Source organism: Malaclemys terrapin, chromosome 8, assembly GCF_027887155.1.
Source record: "Malaclemys terrapin pileata isolate rMalTer1 chromosome 8, rMalTer1.hap1, whole genome shotgun sequence".
In the NCBI taxonomy this organism is placed as follows: Eukaryota; Metazoa; Chordata; order Testudines; family Emydidae; genus Malaclemys; species Malaclemys terrapin.
In genome coordinates this window covers 37,253,944-37,278,703 of record NC_071512.1, presented here as the reverse complement: position 1 = coordinate 37,278,703, position 24,760 = coordinate 37,253,944, and the positions used below count along the sequence as shown (strand labels likewise).

The following is a 24,760-nucleotide window of genomic DNA, read 5'->3' as shown; positions in this document are numbered from 1 at the left end:
GGTACGCCCACATCTTGAATACTACATAAAGATGTGGTTGCCTCATCTCAAAAAAGATATATTGGAATTGGAAAAGGTTCAGAAAAGGGAACAAAATTTATTAGGGGTATGGAACAGCTTCCATAAAACTGTGATTTTTCATCTTGGAAAAGAGACGACTAATGGGGGATATGATTGTGGGCTATAAAATCATGACTGGTGTGGAGAAAGTAAATAAGGAAGTGTTATTTACTCCTTCTCATAACACAAGAGGGAGGGATGGGTCCAGTTTGGGGGAGGGGGCTCTGTTGTCTGGGGAATGGGGCGGGATGGGTCCAGTTTGGGACAGGGGGCGGGGGGCACCATCATCTGGGGAGGGGGCAGAATGGGCCAAGTTTGGGGGAGGGGGCCTTCGGCGCCGTTGTCTGGGGAGAGAGGGGTCCTGTTTGCGGGAGGAGCAGGTGGGGGGCACCATCGTCTGTGGAGGGAGGCGGGCCGGGTGCAGTTTTGAGGAGGGAATTGGGGTGCAGTAGTCTGGGGGGGTGGCTCCAGTTTGGGGGGAGGCAGGGGCACACTGTCATCTCGGCAACGGACAGGAACAACTTCAGTTTTGGGCGGGGAGCACTATCGTCTCGGGACGGGGGCAGGATGGTTCGGTCCAGTTTGGTGAAGGGGACCGGAGGGGCGCTGTCATTTGGGGAAGGGGACAGGACGGGTCCAGTTTGGGGCAGGGGGGCGCCATCATCGTCTGGGGAGGGGGGCGGTATGGGTCCAGTTTGGGGGAGAGTGAGGGGGACACCATAGTCTGGGGAGAGGGGTGTGATGAGTCCACTTTGGGGGAGGGGTGCCGTCGTTGTCTGGAAAGGAGGGCAGAAAGGGGCCAGTTTCAGGGACGGGGGGGCAGGACCGGTCCACTTTGGGGTGGGGAGGCATCGTTGTCCGGGGAGGGGGACGGGAAGGGTCCAGTTTGGGGCAGGGGGGCGTCGTTGTTGTCTGGGGAGGGGGATGGGACAGGTCTAGTTTGGAGGAGGGAGTGGGTGCACAGTCTTCTGAGGAGGCGGAAAGATGGGTCTAGTTTGGGGGAGGGGTGGGAGAAGGACAGGTCCAGTTTGCAGGAGGGGTAGGCAGGGCCCAATCATCTGGTGAGGGGGGGCGGGACATGTCCAGATTGAGGTTGGGGGCAAGGGGCACTGTCATCTGGGGAGGGGGTGGGATGGGTCCATTTTGTGGGAGGGCACGGGGGCGGCATCATCTGTGGAATGGAGCCAGACGGATCCAGTTTGGTGGAGAGGGCAGGGGCGCTGTCGTCTGGGGAGGAGGGCAGGAAGGTGTCACAGAGTCACCAGGCGATACTCTGGAACTACTCCATATGAGGCCAGTCAAGACTCTGGTGTAGCATGTCGGTAGGGTAAAAAGCTTACACAGCTTTGACCTTCCTGGATCTGACCTCGGAGCATTCAGCAACCCCTTCCACACCATGTGCTTCCCACAGCGAGTCCGCCTAGGCGGTGCTTCTGGGGAAGCCAGAGGGCCCTGCACCCCAATTCTGCAGTCAGACGTGACTCTCAGCCAGCATGAAATGGAAGGTTTATTAGTTGACAGGAACACAGTGTAGAACAGAACTTGTTAGCACAGAAATCAGTGACTTTCAGCCAAGTCCATCTTGGGAAGTCCTGGGTCAGAAGCCCTGGACTCCCCCTCTTCCAATCCCCCCAAGCAAACTTCCAGCTTCCAGCGACCTGACCTCAGACACCCCCATTGCCCTCCTCCTTGTCTTTGTCTTGCTTCCCTGGCAAAGAGTCAGCTGGTTGTCACCTGATTGCATCCCCCTCCTGGGTCTCAGGTTACAAAGGGCACCGGTCATAGCCTACATGCAGACATCTGGAACAGCCTCACAGGTCTCAGCCAAAGTCACACATCCCTATTCCCACCACCAAGGTATTGGTGCAGCACACAGGGAAACTGAGGAACACATTATTCATGCAAAACAATAAAACTCACATAGGCTCAACACTGCAGTAAGACTCACAACATAACAAGGATAAACCCCCACTTCGTCACAGAAGGTTCCATTTTGGGGAGGACGCGGGAGGCGCCATTGTCTGGGGAAGGGGGCAGAATTTGTCCAGTTTGGGGGCAGGGGTGGGACAGATCCAGTTTGGGGGAGGGCACCAGGGGCACTGTCTTCTGGGGAGGGGGGTGGGATGGGTCTAGTTGGGGTGGAGGGCGCCATCGTCTGGGGAGGGGAGCTGGACATATCCAGTTTGGGGCACGGGGCAGGTTGTCTGGGGAGGGGGGGAAGGACAGGTTGAGTTTGGGGCACACTATAGTCTGGGGAGAGGGGTGGGATGAGTCCACTTTGGGGGAGGGGGCGCTGTCGTCTGATGAGGGGGCGAGATGTGTCCAGTATGGTGTGGGGGGCGTGGTTGTCTAGGGAGGTGGGAGGGGCGGGTTCAGTTTGGGGGATTGGCAGGGGACGCCAATGTATGGGGAGGGGAGCGGGACAGGTCCAGTTGGGGGAGCGCCGTCGTCTGGGGAGGGGGGCAGGATTTGTCCATTTTGGAGGCCGGGATGCTGTCATCTGGGGAGGGGGGCAGGAAGGGTCCAGTTTGGGAGAGGGAGCAGGTGGTGCCGTCATTTGGGAAGGGGGCAGGATGGGTCCACTTTGGGGTGGGGGTCGTCATTGTCTGGGGAGGGGGATGAGACGGGTCCAGTTTGGCGAGGTGGGCGCCATCGTCATCTGGGGAGGGTCACTGAACGTGTCCTGATTGGAGTGGGGGAGCACTGTCATCTGGGGAGTGGGACAGGATAGGTCCAGTTTGGGGGTGGGGGAGCTGTCATCTGGGGAGGGAGTGGGCCGGGTCCAGTTTGTGGAGGCGTGGGGGTACCTTCGTCTGGGGCTGGATGAGGTACCAGTCCCATTCCAGTTTGTATTTGTCTTCACGTCACAACACCAAGTCCCTGGTGAAAAGCATCTCCATAGAGCTCCCCATATCTCCTGCATCAAGGGGTCCATTCCGATCACAGATAAGAATGGGTTCAATGATGACCCTTGGTGCAGACCTACCCGTACAGCGAATGACTCAGTGGAGTCACCGTTGCTTCTCCCTACTGTTGTGCTGCCCCATTTCACCATCTTTAGTGCGATCTGAGTCTCCATCATGGTGACAGGTCTTGTGAGGCTGTCGCTTGAGCCTACTTCCCTTACCAGCTTCTTCACAGTCTCTTCACTGAGCATTTTCTCATAAAACTACTGCCACCTCCTAGTGATTTCACCGTCCTCCACAAGCAGTCTTCCCTTTTCATCTCCTAAATGCTCTGTGCTTTTTCCCCTAATCTTGGCTAATCTGTGTATTCCTTTCCCCCTTTCCCTTGTTAACTAGTCCTGCATAAAAACCTTTAAATGCTTGACCTCTAGCTTCCACCCCTGCCCTTTCACCTTCTTCTTTCCCAGGTTGTTACCTCATCACTTTCCATCAGTCTTACTTTTTGCCATGGCTTAAGCCTCCTGTCCTCCTTCTTCTTCTTCTTCTTCCCTGCCTCCTGCCCATTGTTGGATGCTACATCTCCTTGCCATGAAATTTCCCTCCTTTCCTTTGGACAGAGGCAGCTTGTGCACTTCCTGTAATCTGTTTGGATATTTTCTCCCCAAACCTCCTTGGTATCATTGTGGTCATTGTCCAACCTCCGCAGAATCTCATCCTTATATCTTCGACTAACTTCGCTATCCGCAAACCTCCACCACTCTGTCCTTTGTTCCACAGCTTGTGTTTTGTCCTCCCGTAGAAAAATTCGGGGGGGTGTAGGGAATCACTGCATGCAAGACAGGTTTGGGAGCATGGGCAGCAGGTATAATAGGCAAGGGGAGGCATTGCCTCCCCTAGCATAGTCGTCCCTGCCGCCCGACACCTGAGCCGTGGTGCCCCCCCTCCCGCCTCTTCCCCTCCCTGCTCTGACCCTTCCCTGAGGCTCCTATGGCTTGCTGCTGCTGCCTGGGGTGAATCTTCCTCAATCCCAGCCCCTTCCCCTCTCAGAGGTCCCCGCAGCTGCCGGCTGCATCTCTCCTCACCCCCCCTCTCCACAGGGCACAGGGTGTGTGTGTGTGTGTGTGTGTGTGTGCGAGAGCGGGGAGTCAGTGGCTTTTCACACCCCTGAGCGAGTAAGTTGCCGTGCTGTAAAGTGCCAGTGTAGACAAGCCCCAGTGAAAAAGCCTTCTAGAAACCTAGTAGCAGAGATCACTGACACTTTAATGAGCCATTAAAGTGGTAATGAAGCTATTTAACAGGCATTTGCCAACACCCAGGAAGCCTTTGTCCATGTTCAGCTGCCTTTTATATTGTAGGAAAATGTGTTATTGGGGTTAAAAACAGTTTCCAAATGAGGACGCCTCAGTTAAGGGCATGTCTATACTGGCAAAGTTACAGCACAAGCAGTTACTGTGCCGCTCAGAGAGAGCTGAAGGAAAACTGCTGTTGTGTGTTCACACTGACAGCTGCCTGTGCAATAGCGTGTTCACACTTGCAGCACTATTCGGAGCGGTGCACTCTGGGAACCTATCCCACAGAGCACCTCTTTCTCTTTTGCTGCTAAGACTTGTGGGAGGGGGTCACTGGGCATCCTAGGTCCAGTCCCAATGCCCCGTGATGCATTGTTTCGCATCCCAGCAATCCCTGTGCTTCTGTCCGCATTTTGCGCCATCTTTCAATGGTTTGTGTACTGTGTGCTCTGCCTCTTTCAGGCTGCAGGAATGGATCCCAAACTGCTGACCAGTATGCTGCTCATTCTGACCAACACGTCACAAGTGGTAGTGGAGTTATTCCTTAAACTACAAAGGCAAGAGGAGTGTAACGTTGATCTCGCCACACATAGTAGCTACGACACAAGATTGCTTGTGGCATTCACGGAGGTGCTGACCACAGTGGAATGCCGCTTTTGGGCTCAGGAAACAAGCACTGAGTGGTGGAATCACATCGTGATGCACGTCTGGGCTGACAAGCAGTGGCTGCAGAACTTTCGCATGAGGAAAGCCACATTCATGGGACTGTGTGATGAGCTCGCCCCAGCCCTGCGGCACAAGGACACGAGAATGAGAGCTGCCCTGTCGTTGGAGAAGTGCATGGCGATTGCACTGTGAAAGGTGGCTACTCCAGACTGCTACCGATCGGTTGCTAACCAGTTCGGAGTGGGAAAGTCAACCGTTGGACTTGTGTTGATGGAAGCATGCAGGGCCATTAATCACATCCTGCTCTGAAAGACCGTGACTCTGGGTAACGTGCAGGACTTTGTGGATGGCTTTGCACAAATGGGCTTCCCTAACTGTGGAGGGGCGATAGATGGCACACATATTCCAATGCTGGCACCAGACCACCTAGCCACCGAGTACATTAATTGCAAGGGGTATTTCTCAATGGTTCTCCAGGCGCTTGTGGATCACTGTGGGCGTTTTACGGACATTAACACAGGCTGGTCTGGAAAGGTGCGGCTTCCACCTTGGCCCCTATGCAGCTCACCTGTGTGCAGCAATGGTCCCCGCCCTCCGCCGCCCCCCGTGACGGCACAGTGGCATGGGAAAGTGACCATTAATGGGGCAAGAAACAAAGCAGCTCTGTCAAAGAACCTGCAGCAGTGGATTGCCCAGTATCTCCGGGAGAGTTTCCTGGAGATCTCTGAGGGAGATTCCGTGAAGTGAGGGAGTCAATCAACAGCCTGTTCCGCCGCTCAGAATAGGCATGCAGTGGGAGACTAGCCTGCTTTCTGCAACCCTCCTCCCCCCAACAAATCGCTTCAGCAATTCCCAAAATCAGATCCACTTACCTGGGGCCTCCTTTTCTGTTTGCATTTCGCCAAGATCTGACTGCTGTAACTGGCTAGGCTCCTCCGGTGTAGAAAAGAGCTCCTGACTGCATGCATCTCTGTCCTCTGAGCCATCCTCTTCCTCTGGGTCCCCCTTCCCCTCTTCGTCCAAGATTGCCTCCTCCTGGCTTGGTTCACTCTCGACTGACACGCGAGCCAACGAAGTATCCACAAGGTCCTTCACTGTGGAGGTGGGGTCGCCACTGAGTATCACATCCAGCTCTTTGTAGAACCGGCAGCTCATGAGTGCAGCACTGAGTGGCAGTTTGCCTCCTGCGCCTTGTGGTAGGCATTCCATATCTCCTTCACTTTTACCCTACACTGGAGTGTGTCCCGGTAATGGCCCCTTTCTATCATGCACCGTGAAATCTGTCCGTAGGTATCATAATTCCTACGGCTGGAGTGCAGTTGGGACTGGACAGCCTCCTCTCCCCAAATGCTGATGAGGTCCAGCAGCTCGGCATTGCTCCAAGTGGGGGATCGCCTGGTGCATGGAGCAGGCATGGTCACCTGGAAAGCTGCACAGAGACCACTGAACGCATCACTGAGCAGACAGAAAGGAGACTTTAAAATTTGCAAAGGAATGTACAGGGTGGGGATGGTGGTTGGTCACCAGAGGGCAGGGCAGTAGAGTTCAAATCGAGGACCACAGAGGTGAGAACAGGCATTGTGGGACATCTCCCAGAGGCCAATCGCAGCGCTGTAATACCATGGTGTCTACACTGGCACCGCAGCACTGTAGCCCCAGCGCCTCTCCTCGGGGTGATTTTTTTAGAGCGCTACAACTGCGCAGTTTCTTCACACTAAGTGGCTTGGCAATGTGTAAACTTTGGGAGTTACAGCGCAGAAAGCTGCTTTACTGTGGAGCCGGACACGTGGCTGAGCTCCCCAGCGCAACACACAACCCGGTCCCTGCCCCTGCACAGTGCTGCCGGAGCGGGGCGCTGGGCTGCAGGGGAGGAGGAGCTGCCGAGGCCCGATGCAAACGGCCCGGCAGGCCGGCCGGCTCAGAATGCCGGGGGGAGGGAAGGGGGGGGCAGGAGGAGGAGCTCTACAGCTCCTGGGCAAGCTGCGGGGGAAGGGCTCTGGCTGCCAGAGCCCCATGCGAGCGGCTGAGTTTCCTGCAGCCCTCCCAGCCGCGCCTCGCTCTGCATGGGGGGGAAATCCCGGACATTTTTAGCGATTTACAAATTCCCCCCGGACGCTATTTTTAACACAAAAAGGAGGACATGTCCGGGTAAATCCGGACGAATGGTAACCCTAGCACAAGCATCAATTCACCCCTGGTGACAGTTCTCGCCTGCATCCTGGTGTATGTTGTGCAATGTGCAGCACCCCCCAGGAACAAGCAATTGTTTTGTAAGTAGCACTCTCTTGCCTTCAGCCTGCCCCAGGCACACTCCCCCACTATTCGGCAATTGCTCTGGGGGTGACTGAGCTTTCTGCTGCCAGGTGCTCTCTCATCAGGGTTCAGCTTCATAAACCAGGGCAGGGGGTGGGCCTGGCCACCCATACAACAGTGGTCACAGATATCCCATTGATAGCCATAACGTGAGGGGACAAAAGCCCCTTCTTGTCCAAACAGGTAAATGCCAGATCTCTGGAATGCTCTGGCACCATGCGCCTGGCCAGTGCATCCCATGCTGTGTCCATGAAGCCCCCTCTGTGGTTGACCAAAGGCTATGTAACAAGGGTGCAGTATCATTTCCAGATGCCATATTCCTGTGCCCCTTGTGCTAGGCAGACCATGGGAACAGGAGTGCCAGCAAAGGCCTCTACACCAAGGGTAGTCAATAGGTGGACCCGAGGCCAAATCCGGACTACCAGGTGCTTTTGAATGGACCCTGAAAACTTTCTACTTATTATCATTATTGTTATTATTTTTTAAAATTTTCTCTGGAGTGTGGACCTTGACTATACCTTGACCAAGAAATTTGGACCTTGACAAAAAATAATTGACTACCCATGCCCTACATGGCTCGGGAAGGCCATCTGCTCAAAGCCAGTATTTCAGGGCCCTTAGTAATCACCACCACCTAAGTTCCCCCTAAGTTGCGCAGCAGCGTGGCCACATAGCTCCCTTTTAAGCCCTGCACAGGGGCTCAGGGCTGCGACGGGGAGAGATCCCTCCCTGCCGGCCCCAGCGTGGACTTGCCACAGCCAGAGGAGAGGCGCCCGTTCCCATCAGCCCCAAACTTGCTGCGGCCAGGGGAGAGACGCCTCTCCCCGCCGGCCCCAACATGGACCTGCCCCAGACTTGCCGCGGCTGGGGGAGAGGAGCCCCTCCCTCAGCCCGGCCCAGGCCCACCAGAGCTGCTGCAACTGGGGAGAGGTGCCTCTACCCCCACCCCAAGCTTCCGCAGTGAGAGAGGGCTGGGGGAAGTCCTCTCTCCACACTGCAGCTGTGGGGCAGCCTGCACCCCCAAACCCCTCATCCCTGGCCCCACCCCAGAGCCCGGACCCCCAAATCCCTCATCCCCAGCTCCACCCTAGAGCCCACCCCAACCTTCTGCCGCCTCATGCACCTTGAACCCCCCACCCCCACCCCAGAGCATTCACCCCTAGCAGAGCTCACCCCCCGCACCCAACACTCTGCCCCAGCCCTGAGCCCCCTTCTGCACTCCAAACCCCTTATCCCCATCCCCACCCCAGAGACCGCATCCCCAGCCAGAGCCCTCATTTCCCTCCACCCCAACCCTCTGCCCCAACCCTGAGCCCGCTCCCAAACTCCAAACCCCTCGGCCCCACCCCCACCACATGAATTTTGTTGTGTCACACATCACTTCCATATTGGTGCACATAACAAAATTAATTCCATGGAAGTAAAAAATTAGAGGGAACAGTGGCCACCATCTGTGGGCAAACCACAGGAATAATCACCTGCCAAACCTCCATCACCACAACACTAATGCTTGGCTTGTCACCACCAAACTGACCACCCACCAACCTGCAGCAGTCTGGGGAAGTCAGCTTCCATATGGCAACATCAACCCATTTCTGGATTCGTATGGCCTCCCTGCATCCTGGGGCTCAAGGCTCGGGCAAGCTCCTCACATGGCTACTGTTTACTGACTTGGTGGGCTAAAAGCACTTCCACATACAGGCTGAGGACAGACAAGTTCTCCCACAATACATTACAAAACAGTTCAGAGAGTGGCTTGGTTTAAAAATTGCTGGTTATGGGGAATCGGCCACAATTGTTGGCTGTTAAAAATTTGTCCCTTATTTCCAGTCTGAATTTGTCTGGCTCTAAATTCCAAAGATTGGATCTTGTTGGACCTTTGCCTACTAGATTGAAGAGCCCATTATAAAATTGCTACTTTGAAGTAGGTACTTAGAAACTATGATCAAGTCACCCCTTAACCTTCTCTTTGCTAAGCTAAATAGACAAAGCTCCTTAAGTCACACTGTAAGGCAGGTTTTCCAATCCTTTCATCATTCTGGCAGCTCTTCTCTGAATCTCTCCAATGTTTCTACATGCTCTTGAACTGTGGGCACCAGAACTGGACACAGGATTCCAGCAGCAGTCACACCAGTGCCAAACACAGAGGTGAAATAACCTCTCTGCTCCTACTCAAGGTTCCCCTGTTTATACATTGGGGCCTGGTCTACACTAGGACTTTAATTCGGATTTATCAGCTTTAATTCGAATTTACCCTGCAACCGTCCACACAACGACGCTATTTATTTCGATGTAAAGGGCCCTTTAAATCGATTTCTGTACTCCACCCCAACGAGCGGAGTAGCGCCAAAATCGATTTTAACATTTCGAATTAGGGATAGTGTGGCCGCAATTCGATGGTATTGGCCTCCGGGAGCTATCCCACAGTGCATCATTGTGACCGCTCTGGACAGCAATCTAAACTCGGATGCACTGGCCAGGTAGACAGGAAAAGCCCCGCGAACATTTGAATTTCATTTCCTGTTTGCCCAGCGTGGAGAGCACAGGTAACCACAGATAGCTCATCAGCACAGGTAACCATGCAGGCTGATAATCGAAAAAGAGCACCAGCATGGACCGTGAGGGAGGTACTGGATCTGATCGCTGTATGGGGAGAGGATTCAGTGCTTGCAGAACTTCGTTCTAAAAGACGAAATGCAAAAACTTTTGAAAAAATTTCCAAGGGCATGATGGAGAGAGGCCACAATAGGGACTCTGAGCAGTGCCGCGTGAAAGTCAAGGAGCTCAGACAAGCCTATCAAAAAACAAAGGAGGCAAACGGTCGCTCCGGGTCAGAGCCGCGGACATGCCGCTTCTACGCCGAGCTGCATGCAATTCTAGGGGGGGCTGCCACCACTACCCCACCTGTGATCGTGGATTCTGGGTCGGGGATAGTCTCATCAGCGACGCCTGAGGATTCTGCCGTTGGGGGAGAGGAGGAGGATGAGGATGAGGATGAGCTTGCAGAGAGCACACAGCACTCCGTTCTCCCCAACAGCCAGGATCTTTTTCTCACCCTGACTGAAGTACCCTCCCAAGCCTCCCAAGCCAGTACCCAAGACTCTGACCCCATGGAAGGGACCTCAGGTGAGTTTACCTTTTAAAATATAAAACTTGTTTTAAAAGCAAACGGTTTTTAATGATTACTTTGCCCTGAGGACTTGGGATGCATTCACGGTCAGTTCAGCTACTGGAAAAGTCTGTTAACGTGTCTGGGGATGGAGCGGAAATCCTCCAGGGACATCTCCATGAAGCTCTCCTGGAGGTACTCCAAAAGCCTTGCCACAAGGTTTCTGGGCAGTGCATCCTTATTCCCTCCTCCATGGTAGGACACTTGACCACGCCATGCTTGCAGCAAGTAATCTGGTATCATTGCCTGACAAAGCCTGGCAGCGTATGGTCCCGGTGTTTGCTGGCATTCAAGCAACATCCGTTCTTTATCTTGCTGTGTAATCCTCAGGAGAGTGATATCACTCCTGGTAACCTGGTTGAAATACGGGAACTTAATTAAGGGGACAGAGGTGGCCGTTCCTACTGGGCTGTTTGCCTGTGGCGGAAAATAAATCCTTCCCTGCAGTTAGCCAAGCGCAGATGGGAAATTGGCCCTGAGTTTTTCGCGTTTGGCTAGCAGGGATCTTCCCTGTTACCAGCCACGCGGTGGGGGGAGGGGTACCGTGATCATCCCAGAGAATTCATGGCGGGAGGGGGGCGACGGCGGGGGGGTGGTGGTTAGTTTGGTGCCTGCAGGGATCTTCCCTGATACCAGCCACGCGGTGGGGGGAGGGGTACAGCGATCATCCCAGAGAATTCATGGCGAGGGGGGGGGGGTGGTTAGTTTGTTTTCTGCTGCTGCTGAATGTTAACAGAAAAACCGCAGCACTCTACAGGCTATGCCTGGTATGTGGGAAAGGAGGGCGCAGAAGCTGTAAAACAATGGCTTACCATGGCCGCATGCAAGCCGAATTCTGTTGCCCAGACCTGTGATCTCTAGCAGCAAAGCCACAGGCACTCAGCATTAAGAGGCAAAATGCGACCTTGCACAGAAATCACATGTGCTATGTAATGTGAATAGTGTTGGTCACCGTGAAAGAGTATAAGCATTGTTCTGCAAAATGTAGCTTTTTAAACAAGTCTCTCTTTTTTCCCCTCCCTACAGCAGCTGCAAATTCCTCAAGCCTCCCTCCTCCATCCCGAAGGTTATCACAGATAAGGCGTCATAAGAAGAGAATGCGAGACGAGATGTTTTCTGAAATTATGGAATCCAGCCGCAGTGACAGAGCTCATCTGAATGAGTGGAAGGAAACAGTTTCAAAGTATAGGAAAGAAGCCAGTGAACGTGAGGACAGGAGGGACCAACGTGAGGACATGAGGGACCAACGTGAGGAGAGGAGGGACCAACGTGAGGAGAGGAGAGACGCTCGAGATGAGAGGTGGCGGCAGGAAGACCAGAGGAGGCAGGATGCAACGCTGGGGCTGCTGCGTGAGCAAACAGACATGCTCCGGCGTCTGGTGGAGCTTCAGGAACGGCTGCTGGAAAACAGACTGCCGCTTCAGCCCCTGTTCCACCCTCCCCCCTCCCCATGTTCCGTATCCTCCTCACCCAGACGTGTAAGAACGCGGGGGGGGGAGGCTCCGTACAGCTTCCCATTCCACCCCAGTAGACAGCCCAAGCAAAAGGCTGTCATTTTTTTAACCTTTTCTTTGTGGCTTTTTCCTTCCCAGCAATCCTCCTCCCAAATACCACCCGGGTTCCCTCCCTCTTTTTCTAATCTATTAATAAAGAATAATTGATTTTAAATGATAATGACTTTATTTGGTTTGAAAGAAAGCTGGGGGAAGGGGGAGGGTGGGTTCCTTACAGAAAATCAGTCAATAAAGGGGGCGGGTTTTCATGAAGGATAAACAAACAGATATTTCACACTGTAGCCTGGCCAGTCATGAAACTGGTTTTTAAAGCTTCTCTGATGCACAGCGCTTCCTGGTGTGCTCTTCTAATCGCCCTGGTGTCTGGCTGCGCGTAATCAGCAGCCAGGCGATTTGCCTCAGCCTCCCACCCCGCCATAAAGGTCTCCCCCTTACTTTCACAGAGATTGTGGAGCACACAGCAAGCAGAAATAACAATGGGGAGATTTCTTTGGCTGAGGTCAGAGCGAGTCAATAATGATCGCCAGCGACCTTTTAAACGGCCAAATGCACATTCTACACTTGCTTAGCCTGTAGTTAAACAGCTCCTGACTCCTGTCCAGGCTGCCTGTGTACGGATTCATGAGCCATGGCATTAAGGGGTAGGCTGGGTCCCCAAGAATAACTATTGGCATCTCAACATCCCCAACGGTTATTTTCTGGTCCGGAAAGTAAGTCCCTTGCTGCAGCCCTTTAAACAGAGTAGTGTTCCTGAAGACGCGAGCGTCATGAACCCTTCCCGCCCAGCCCGTGTTGATGTTGGTGAAATGTCCCTTGTGATCCACAAGTGCTTGCAGCACCATTGAAAAGTACCCCTTGCGGTTTATGTACTTGGTGGCTTGGTGCTCCGGTGCCAAGATAGGGATATGGGTTCCGTCTATCGCCCCACCACAGTTAGGGAATCCCATTGCAGCAAAACCATCCACTATAGCCTGCACATTTCCCAGAGTCACTAACTTTCGTAGCAGCACCTGAGTGATTGCTTTGGCTACTTGCATCACAGCAGCCCCCACAGTAGATTTGCCCACTCCAAATTGATTCCCGACTGACCGGTAGCTGTCTGGCGTTGCAAGCTTCCACAGGGCTATCGCCACGCGCTTCTCAACTGTGAGGGCTGCTCTCATCTTGGTATTCTGGCGTTTCAGGGCAGGGGACAGCAAGTCACAAAGTTCCATGAAAGTGCCCTTACGCATGCGAAAGTTCCGCAGCCACTGGGAATCGTCCCAGACCTGCAACACTATGCGGTCCCACCAGTCTGTGCTTGTTTCCCTTGCCCAGAATCGGCGTTCCATGGATAGAATCTGCCCCATTAACAACATGATCTCCAAAGCACCGGGGCCCGTGGTTTCACAGAATTCTGTATCCGTGTCCGTGTCCATGTCCATGTCAATGTCCTCATCATGCTTGTCGCTGCGCTGCCGCCGCCGCTGCCTCCTCGCCTCGTTTTTCTGGTCCTGGCTGAGCATAAACTCCACGAGAACGCGCGAGGTGTTTACAATGTTCATGACTGCTGTCTTGAGCTCAGCGGGCTCCATGCTTGCCGTGGTATGGAGTCTGCAGTGTTCACCCACCCAGAAAAAAAGGCACGAAAATGGTTGTCTGCCGTCCGTTGCTTTCATGCAGGGAGGAGGGAGGGAGGAGGTGAGGCTGTACCCAGAACCACCTGCGACGATGTTTTTTGTCCCATCAGGCACTGGGATCTTAACCCACAATCCCAATGGGCGCGGGAGACTGCGGGAACTATGGGATAGCTATGGGATAGCTACCCACAGTGCAACGGTGCAGAAATCGACGCTAGCCCCGGTACTTGGACGCACACCACCGAATTAATGTGCTTAGTGTGGCCGCATACATTTCGACTTTATACAACCTGTTTTTCAAATCCGAATTATATAAATTCGGATTAATCCCGTAGTGTAGACATACCCTCAAAGATCACATAAGCCCCCCTGCTGGGATAGCGCTATGGGGCCCGGGGTCTTTACTACCGACTGATGTATCAGCCAGGGCTTTTCACTGCGCCCTACGAACTCCCCCCCCCGCTGGAAGCTCAGTCTGAAGGCCCTGCGGGGCTGGAGCCTGAGAGCAGTGAGCGCGGACGAAGGGGTGAAGGCCAGAGCAATTAGCGCTGAGCCCCTGTCCTGTCCGAGCGCGCAGGAGTAAAATCGGATCCGCGGGTCTCGAACCCCCGGAAGGGCTGGGTTTTCAATGAATTGAAGCCACGAAGGAACCGCTGAGCTAAAGCCGGCCCGGAAGCATTTTCTCTCCCAGAGCTCTAAGAGTTCTCAGTGGGGCGGGGCCATGCAAATAACTAAAGCGAGAGATTGAACGTTATAGGGTCCTGGAAGGGGAAAGGCCAACCCAGCGCCTACCGCAAGCGCCTGGCTATGACCGATCCGTACCAAGATGGCAGCGCCTAGAGAGGTGAGCACGAGCCAAATTAATGCAGATTGCCCAGACCGCTTCGAATGTGCGGAATCGGATTTTTATATAAGCCGCGGGCTCTTGGGCTTGTTTATTGAAGTCTCGCTTTACTTCGGGCTTTGGGGGTTGGGTGGGGGTGACGTCGGAGGTTTTCCTTATGCATCCGAAGAAGTGGGCTGTAGTCCACGAAAGCTTATGCTCTAATAAATTTGTTAGTCTCTAAGGTGCCACAAGTACTCCTGTTCTTCTTTTTGCGGATACAGACTAACACGGCTGTTACTCTGAAACTTCCTTATTATGCGCCTTGCAGGGCCCGGGCGGCTGAGGAGGCGGGGTCTGGACGCCAGGGCGATGCCGCTGTGCCCGGGAAGCTCAGTAGCAGACAGGCCTCCAGCCTCCTCGGAACCTGCATGGCGCAGAGAAAAGCCCCGCGCGGTGGGGGGAGGCGCGTGGCGTGTCCCGGTGTCTGCGGCTCTGAGCTCCCCGCAGTTACAAACAGCTGTGGGACGGTGAGGGGAGGGCTAGCGGTGCAGTCCCAGCCCAGGGTCCAAAGCCCCGTCCCCAGAGTGAGATGCTGCAGCAGGGAAATAGTGCGTGGAAGCCCTTCCTTGCAGGGTGGGTGGAGACCAGATGTTGCATGCAAGTCCCACTCCCCTACCCTGAGTGCCTTGTGTGGGTCGGGGGCCAGATGCTGCATGCGGGTCCCACTCCCCTACCTTTTTATTTCTAGTTCTACTCTTGCTGCATACAGCATTGTTACACATTACATTACTGCTAAAAAATATGGAATGTTTATAAACACCCCCACTCCCCTCTCTCTGAAATGGGTTGGTCTTGTTTTAAAAGGCAGTGCCATTTTTTTTGGGGGGGGGGGGGAGTGAGACTTGGCAACGCTCCCCTTCCCTTCTCCCGCTCCACTCCCGTCAGGACCCAAGCCCCGGCTGCAGCCCTATGCAACACTGGGCGGGCGGGACACATCCTTTTCCTCCCTGGCCCCTCTGCTCCCCCAGCTGCCTTGCGGTGCCCCCTCAATCCCTTGCTTTGCTCCTCTTCCTCCCCCATTCCTTGCCTCCCCTCACTGGGTCCCTCTGCTCCCTGGCACCATTTGGGGGGCACTTGCCCTCCCCATTTTCCTTCCACATTGTAATTTGGCAAACCGTACACCTATCTAAAATGTGAGGTTTGTGCCATCATGTTTATTTTGCCTCTTTTCCCAGCCTGTTCCTACAAATCCTGCAATCCACAACCACCTCCTTCACTTCAGCAGAAAGTTTCTTAGTTCACGGTGCCAGTTCTTACGTCGAAAGAGTCCTGTGTCTACACTGGAGGGTGGAAAAATTCCCTTTTCTGATGTGGTTTTCCCTTCTTTCTGGTAAGTATTTTTTAAAACTGCGTTTGTCATTATTTGGCCTCTTATTTTACTTCAATTACAAAAATCGTCCATTTAAGTTGCTTACAGCATAAATTCCGCCACTTCAGTATGCGCTAAAGCTCATGGACAGGCTCCAGGTAGAGTCTGCTTCATTTTATAATATAGTACCTTGTTTATTTGAACTACATCAAAGCGTAAAAGCAACTTCTCTGAACTCGTAATAATCTTGTGTTCTAATGTAGCTGAAGTTCTTACAAAGTTAATGCTTGTTGCCCTTACAGCCTGAAAACACACACATAATAATAGATCAGGGATTTTTAAAAAGTATTATTATAGTTTTTAACTAGTTTAGGGGATTATATTGTTGTTTTTATTACTTGGTACTGCCTGTTGAAATGTGTAATGCACATATATTCTCTAACTTTATTCTTTCCAAGTTCATTAAGGATTACAGTGCTATTATTTTAGGTTTTTGACTAGTCTGTGCATTTCATAATTTTTTCTCTCATGTTTACATTTAATTCTTTGATTAGTAAGTTCTAAAATGCCTGATCTGTCCTGGTTGGAGTAATTATTATAAATTATTACCATATTGTGCTTTGTCATTCATTGATTGTACCACTTTAAATAAATAATCGTATCCTTCTAGAATGTAAATTTAGCTTGTACTCACCTTAGCAGTGCCAGTTTCATGGGGGATGATGGTGAGGGTGAAGGAACTATGGAATATGGATGTGTCATTAACATTAGCTAAACATCAACAGAGGGTCCTGTGGCACCTTTAAGACTAACAGAAGTATTGGGAGCATAAGCTTTCGTGGGTAAGAACCTCACTTCTTCAGATGCAAGTCTGAAGAAGTGAGGTTCTTACCCACGAAAGCTTATGCTCCCAATACTTCTGTTAGTCTTAAAGGTGCCACAGGACCCTCTGTTGCTTTTTACAGATTCAGACTAACATAGCTACCCCTCTGATAATTAGCTAAACATACAACTTTCGACACTGTGCAGATGAAGGTCACTTATTTTCAAATTGTATTTTTAGTTATATGATTTTAATTATATATTCGTATGAAAATAAATGCAGTTCCAAATCTGATACTAATAGTAATGGAGTCAGATGTTAGTGAGTTACATACATGATTGTGATCGATAAGCATAATTTCCAAAATAATTAGAAAAATAAATTCCCATTCTTAATACAAGAAAAAAGTAATCATGTATATTAAAATTAAATACGTTTTTAGTGGAGTGAAAAACAATCGCCTAAATAGAGAAATGGCAGTAACACAAAGTGTTAGAGAGAGAGTCAGAGTTATTGCTTCAGTGTGTGATAGACTGATCCCTGAAGCATACCTCCATGCAGAGTTCCTTGTTGAATTCTGCTCATATACACAAATGTCTCTTCTCTTCTCTTTCTGGATTAACTAGTGTGTTGAGCAGACGATTGTCATGCTTTATACAGCTTTTCATTTCACTGACCATTTTTTTCTTTGGTATCTTCAGTTTCATTTTGCAGAATGATTTGTCTTCACCAATAACACTCTCTCTAACATCTGGTTCACTTGCACTACTATAAACCAAATCAGAATGGAAGTAGCAATAATTTCCAAACCTTCCATATAATTGGGGGGGGGGGGAAGAGATGGAGAAAAAAGTAAAACAAAAAACCAACCTGTTTTTATTTTTGCTTCATATTTTTTGCTTCATTAATTGCAAAAGTATTCACTGCCATATTGAAAGGCATTGCCTTTGAAAAATATTTAATATAATACAAATAAAGTAATAAAATAACATTGACACTATTCTTATTATATTTTGTTTTATGCATAAAAGTTGATTTTTTTCCAGAGTACAATGATACTTGTACCAGCACAGCAGCAAAATATTGTATCATTTTTAAAAAGAAAGGCCCCGACAACGAAAATTGTGACAATAAAGAACCATCCTTGAAAATGAACTGTGTAAATGCTTCCTCAAGTAACATTGTCTTGCAGTCAACACAGAAAAACAGACTGGATAATGATCCTTGTGCCAGTACAGTAACTCCTCGCTTGACGTTGTAGTTATGTTCCTGAAAAATGCGACTTTAAGCGAAACGATGTTAAGCGAATCCAATTTTCCCGTAAGAATTAATGTAAATGTGGGGGGTGAGTTAGGTTCCAGGGAAATTTTTTTCACCAGACAAAAAAGCTATATAGTGTATAGATATACAGATAGTATACGTTTTAAACACAATTTAATACTGTTCACAGCTATGATGATTGTGAAGCTTGATTGAAGTGGTGAAGTTAGAGGGTAGAAGAGGGAGGGATATTTCTAGGCAATGCCTTGCTGCGAAATGATGAACTAGCACTTGGCTGAGCCCGCAAGGGTTAACACATTGTTGTTACTGTAGCCTCTCATCAAGGCAGCATGAACAGGAGGGAGGGGAGACAGCATAGCAGACAGAGACAGACACACACCTTGTGTGTGGGGGGGGAGAGAGATGCACACTGCTCCTTTAAGTAAGCTGACCCACTCTTAAGTGCATTGTCTTTTTAAGTGGATCAGGAAGTTGAGACAGCAGCTGCTGCCCCAAGTGCTCTCTGTCTCTCTCCCTCCGTGTCCCCTCCCTGCTCTATATGGAGAAGGGGTAAGCGGGGTGGAGGAGCAGGGGGGAGGGGGACACCCTGACATTAGCCCCCTCCCTTCCTCCAGCAAGCAGGAGTCTCTGGGAGCAGCTCCAAGGCAGAGGGCAGGAGCAGCACATGGCAGTGGGATAAGGGACAGTTGAACTGCCGATTTATAGCCTGCTGGGCGGCTGCAGCACAAGGAACTTAGGGGAGCGGGGAGCTGATGGGGGGCTGCCGGTCCACCCTGGTTACAAGCCTCCACCAGCTAGCTGCAACGGGCTGCTCTTCTTGCAAGCAGTGGACAAAGCAGGCGGCTGCCAAATGACGTTATAAGGGAGCATTGCACAACTTTGAACGAGCATGTTCCCTAATTTATCAGCAATGTAACAATGAAACAACGTTAACCGGGACGACTAAGTGAGGAGTTACTGTATATCAGTGGCCACCAATTACACATTTAAGGATGGCCTATGTGCTCTGACATCACCAGTGGGGGCAGAATGTTTTGTTAAACAGATTTTACCTTAGGGTGACGAGATGTCCCGATTTTTGGGTCTTTTTCTTATATAGGCTCCTATTACTCCCCACCCCCTGTCCCGATTTTTCACATTTGCTGTCTGGTCACTCTAGTTTACCTGTTCATGACAGGAAAAACAACCTTTCTATGGCCATAGATATCCTGCTGCACAAAGAGGAACAACCAGTACAGCCTAAGATGGATACCCTTCTACAAATGGTTGACGTTTCAACTGTGGTTGGTTTTCTTTGTACCCCTCCATTGTAGAGGAGTCTGTTTTTTGCTTTCCATGCTGTCACTTTGCTTCTCAAACCACAGTTGGACCAGGAGAACAATTCAACAACAGAAGATTATTGAGTGTAGCTTTAAGAAACGGAAAGATTTTCATAGTTTGTTAAAACAACATTCACTCAGTTCCAGGCATCAAGCAGCTTTCATTTTGTGGTAAAACTACTTGACAATTAGGATCAGCAGTTTGAAAAGTGTCGCAGATCAATTTGTTTCCAGTCATCAGGCTGTCATAGCTGAAAATTGCCAGCATATTGAAACACTCTTACAGGTCTCCATGCTCTGTGCAAAACAGGGTATTGCTTTTTGGGGGCATGATGAAACACACAATTCTAGCAATAAAGAAAATTTCATTGGAATGCTTGAGCTGGTTGCTTCTGCTCAGCCCCAGCCTTTTGAATCAACTAAGAAGCAGGTATGGACACGATACCTCTCACCAGTACCAGAACGACTTGATACATTCTGCTGCAGCAGTCCTGAGAGAAAGCGCTGCTGAAGAGGTCAGACAAGCCAAGTATTTTTCTGTCCGTGTTGATGAAACTAAAGATGCATCAAGAAAAGAACAGCTGTGTCTCCTTTTACGCTGCCATTGAAAAGGAATCCTTCAGGAAAGATCTGTGGGTTGCTTCCACATGGAAAATCTAAATGCTGAATTTGTTTCAAAAAGGATTATTGAAGAGCTACAGCATTTGAAGCTTGATATTAATTACATCGTTGCCCAGTGCCCTGATGCAGCTTCTCTGCTGAGTGGGCATTTAACAGATGTACAAGCTCGCACTCAGGAAAGGATTACATATGCCATTTATGTGCACTGTCATGCTCACAGGCTTAATCTTGTCATTGCAGGCACATGTTCCAGCATCACCCAATGTCAGGAAGTCTTTGCGTTTGCTCAGGACCTGTACATCTTCTTTAGCAGTAGTTGCAGGCACCATGAACTGTTTGTTAAGGCACAGCAGGAGCTAGGCCAGAAGGTGCTTGAGCTAGGTAGATTATGTGAAACTCGCTCGTGCTGGTTTGACTCCCTCCAAAAACTGCATGCAAGATGGAAACATGGGAGCCATTTCAGTTCAGAGAGCTGATGGCCCAGCGGCTAGCACTGGCGAGGGTTTGATGGCAAGGCTAAAGTGCTATTCCTGTCTGTTGAGGCTCTTGGTTTCGAGAAGAATATTCAAAATCTTGAATAATATTTCAGAATTACAAAATGAAAACCTGAATTTATCTAATCCCATGAATTAGTAGCAATCAATGTTGCTGCTCTTCAAGAAATGAGAACATCTGAAAGCTAATGGAAGGAGCTATGTGATGAAGCTGAAATCATTGCCAAGGAATTTGAAATGGCTATTCCGGGTCAGGCAGTCGCAACTGCTGAGCACAGCAGTACAAAAACGGCAATAAGACCTAAAAAAAATAACTTCCAAGCTGGCCTTGTTTTTTGTTTTTAGTACACTGGGTCAGTCATCTCCACATGATGTTCCCAAGAGCACTCATGAATCTATAAAATCTGATTTTTACTATCCTGTTTTGGACAGTATTCTTGCAGAGCTCGATAGACGATGCACCTTCAACTCCAGTTTGCTTTCTGTACTAACTGTGTGTGACCCAAAGAGTGAAAATTTTCTTGCATATGAGAAACTGAAAATAATTGCAGATCACTATGGATCAACAGGCACCGATTTTTGACAGTCTGGATGCAGAAGTCGAAGTTGCTGAGAAGCACATTGCATAGGGTGACCAGACAGCAAGTGTGAAAAATCGGGACAGAGGGTGGGGGGTAATAGGCACCCATGTAAGAAAAAGCCCCAAATATCGGGACCGTCCCTATAAAATCGGGACATCTGGTCACCTTAACATTGCACCAAAAAATTGACTTCAATTTCTGAATTCTGGATGTTCTCAAGGACTTACCAAGGGCTTTCCAGTCTTTGCTGTCTATTGTAGATATTGTGTTGAGCCTTCTAGTGTCTGCAACATCAAAAGGAGAGGTATTTCTCTGTGCTCAGAGAGTAAAGAACTACTTAGGATCCACAGTGGGAGACAAGCGCTTAGATGACTTGGTAATTTTAGCCTGCGAACGTGAAGCTTCAGAACACCTGGATATCAACAAGGCCATTGACCATTTTGCCAAGATGAGAAGACGGCGTTATCTATTGTGTTAGCTCCTATCTGGAGTGTTTTGTTTTCAATAATTTATTTACCTGTAAAGAAATTAACTGTCTCATTCACCTCTTCACAAATTGGAATATAAGACATTTAAAAAACAACAATTGCAGGGGTAAACAGCTTTTATTTTTATTCATTTATCTCTACTAAAGAGAGTGTACAAAGTATCAAACTTGTTTCTGATATCTGTGTTAAAGCTCCAAAACTGATACCTCAGAGTGTGGGATTGGGAATATCTTGCTGTGTTATGTTCCTATTGCTCTAAATTTACATGTACATTTAAAATATGGTTATAACTGATTTTTGTTAATTCCCCCCCCCCCCCTTCTTTATATAGGAATTAGATACAGTGCTCCTGTCATTTAATTTCTAAGTTATCTGCAGGGAAAAAAAGCAACCCTAGCGTTTTCAGGTGCCTAAGTAGCCTCTGGAATCATGATTAAAGTTGCCCCCCCCACACACACACACACCTCTCACTGGGCCCCTCTGTCCCCAACCAGCAGAGTGGACCTTGTGGCACTGATCTTGACACCGTGGGGTCACTGTGCGTTGCCCGGCCTTCCTGGGGCTATAGAGCGACCCATCACTGACACGTGGCCGCATCAGAGACACTCTCAGGGAAGCTGGGGGTTTGGGTGCTGTGATGGGGTGCCCGGGGTGCAGCCTGGACTGTGGGACTGCTGAGCTCTCCAAAACCCACCAGCTTGGGGTATCCCCAACATTGTGATGCTGATGTCAAGCTACAAACCTGATAGGCATTGCACTTAACCAGACATCCACAGGCAAGGACCCACCCAACTGAGTTACATGAATGATTTCCTAGCCACTCATGAACCATCAATAGAAGGCTCCAGCCAGTTCCCTCCAGCTCCAGCCCTGCACCCCAGAATTGTTCCGTCTTGCACTGGTCAGAAGCCTGAGCAGTGTAAAATTAATTTCTTAGTTTGCTACTTCTTCATAGGAAAGTGGACATGCACCAGCCTTTGTAACCTGAGCAGATTTCTCAAGCACTTTAGACAAATTCACTGGTAAGGATAAAACATTAAAATAAGTTTAACTACAGAAAGATTGATTTATAAGTGATTATACTGGTAGGCATAAAGGTCAGACAGAGTTACCTTAAGAAAGGGGGAAGGGAAAAGATGATGTCATTGTCTCTCTCAAAAGATCTTTGTTCTGATGTGGGTTAGTCTGTCCCCACGGTGTACATACCTTCTCAGAGAAGTGTCTGGGATAATGGAATGGCGTTGGTGAGCCATTAATGCTGTCTGGCTATTGGTGGCCACTCCCTTGTTGTAACTGAAAGGTTGGTTGTGGGTGTGCCCAACCTCACAACATATTTCAGTAACACATCTAGCAATACTTCACATACAATGAGAGCACATACACTCCAGCAGCACATTAATGTTCAACAGATCAAGACTGTTAAAATCAGGGCTGTCAAAGTCCCGGCCTGAGAACCTCCCCACTGCAGCCTGCGGAGGAGAGACGCATGCAGACACACGGCCAGTCCCCACAGCTCCCATTGGCTGGAGGAGAGGGACAGAGATACCATCACTAGTTGCTGGTCAGAGTCAGCTGTGGAGACAGCATCATTAGTTGCCAGGCAGAGTCAGCCATGGAGGCAGCATCACTTTTTTCTATAATGAATATAAACAAGTCTAAATACCGAACACAATAATCTGATGCACACCTTACTGCAATCCTGAATGTTTCAACTGCTCAGTCACTGAGGCCAAACATCAACAAACTGACAGAACTGAAGCGTTGCCAGGTGTCTGGCAAACACTAAAAACTCTGACAGGCGAAGAATTGTATAAAGTTGTTTGACAATTTTATTATTTCTAAGAAATTTGAAATAAAAAATACAATATAAACATTTTCTTTTCTGAACACCATCTTCAGTAACATTATTGGCCTGGGGGGAGGATTTGAGGACTTGCACTGGCCCTAAGGTAAATTGAGTTTGAGACCCCTGATATGATACCTCACATGGCATACTTTGTACAAAACATAATTACAGTGGTGAATATGGGGGTTCCAGCATCGTACTTGGAGGTACAGAGTGTTACAGGTGCCCAGGAGGTGGAGTGAGGCTTGGTCATTTGCATGGCCCTACTCCCCCAGGGGTCTCCTATAGCTCTTTGGTATCTGGGGTCTTGGGTTGGCCCCAGCCCAGCAGTTCTATTGACAGCTCTGCTCTGGAATCCACACTTCTCCAGGGGTTTGAGCCTTGTGGATGCCACCCAGACTCTTACCCTTGCACACACAGCGAATTCCCCCTGCCAGCCCAGGGCTGGGCCCCAGCTGCACACAGGGGATTGCCCTCTAAGGTGGAGGCAGCACAAGGAAGGCTGAGCCTGTGGCAAAGGCAGGGGCATGAGCCCTACATGCTAGTACTTTAGCCCTAGCTCTGCCCCCCTGTTGCCCTCCACAAGTGATCACACATCAGGAGTCAAGCCCTAAAAATCACAATAGTACCTTAAAAATCATGAGCTACTAAAAATCATATTGGATTCTTATTTCCCTTTTCTTTATTGACTCTTTGGGGGTCTAATTTTCATGCTCTTTCCTCATCTTAAGGGCTAAAAGAAAGCTGAGAGTCTCATATAATCACTTGACTCCAGGAGCTGGGGCTCACAAAAACAACAAATACAACCAGACTCAATGAAATCATAAGAAGTCACATCAGTGGGTTCCCCCAGGACATTGGGCAAATCACTGAATGTTGAAATTTGGAAGACAAATTTTTGTGCCTTGATATCTCAGTGCTTCAGTTCTATTCCTTCCAGGTTCCAATCCTTCCCAGACTGGCTCTCATCTACCGCCTCCTTCACTTCAGATTCCAGAACTCTCAGGGATGAGTTCCTGGGCATACTCTGGCCTTGTAACCCTGTAAAAAGCCTTGGCTGTCCAGGCTTCTTAGCATTAACATTTCTTAACACATCAGTACTCTAGTTATGGCAGATGAGACTCTAGCGCTATCCCAGAAGATGGACAAGCTTCACTCTCCCCCTCCTTAGCTTAATGAGCTTTTGAAAGGCTGGGATGTTCTTTTGTAGTAGATTTAGAAACAGAACCCAGGTTTGTGATAAGAAAGAAGCAAGTCTTAGCTATATTGCTACACAGGCCCTCTGAAGGCATGTGCCCAATGTATGTGTGTGGTTGAGCAGTATGTCTGTAAAACAGACCTGATCCCACATACCCATTTTTACAAGGCCCTGGGAGCCACACAAATTAATTTAGTCTCATTAAATGAGGTAAGTGGAGCTAGAATGGTTGGCTCTGCCTTTCAAGCAGTGTTCTGCTACCCTACAGGGCTGTGTTCTGGCCCTGATTCCCAGGTGATGCTAGGCAAGTCACCAAAAGCTGAAGCTTTGGAGACAGATGCTAGTTTTTGCCATGCGTGCTTTGTGCTTCAGTTCCCC

The 24,760-nt window shown here is 49.8% G+C and overlaps 1 long non-coding RNA gene across 1 annotated transcript; it reads left to right on the top strand.

Annotated features, from left to right (window-relative positions):
• Positions 1 to 14,750: 14,750 nt before the first annotated feature.
• On the top strand, positions 14,751 to 23,179 carry LOC128842537 (uncharacterized). The gene is made up of 3 exons (XR_008446016.1): positions 14,751 to 14,995; positions 15,598 to 15,752; positions 19,013 to 23,179. It is a non-coding gene; the product is annotated as an uncharacterized LOC128842537 (long non-coding RNA).
• The last annotated feature ends 1,581 nt before the right edge of the window (positions 23,180 to 24,760 follow it).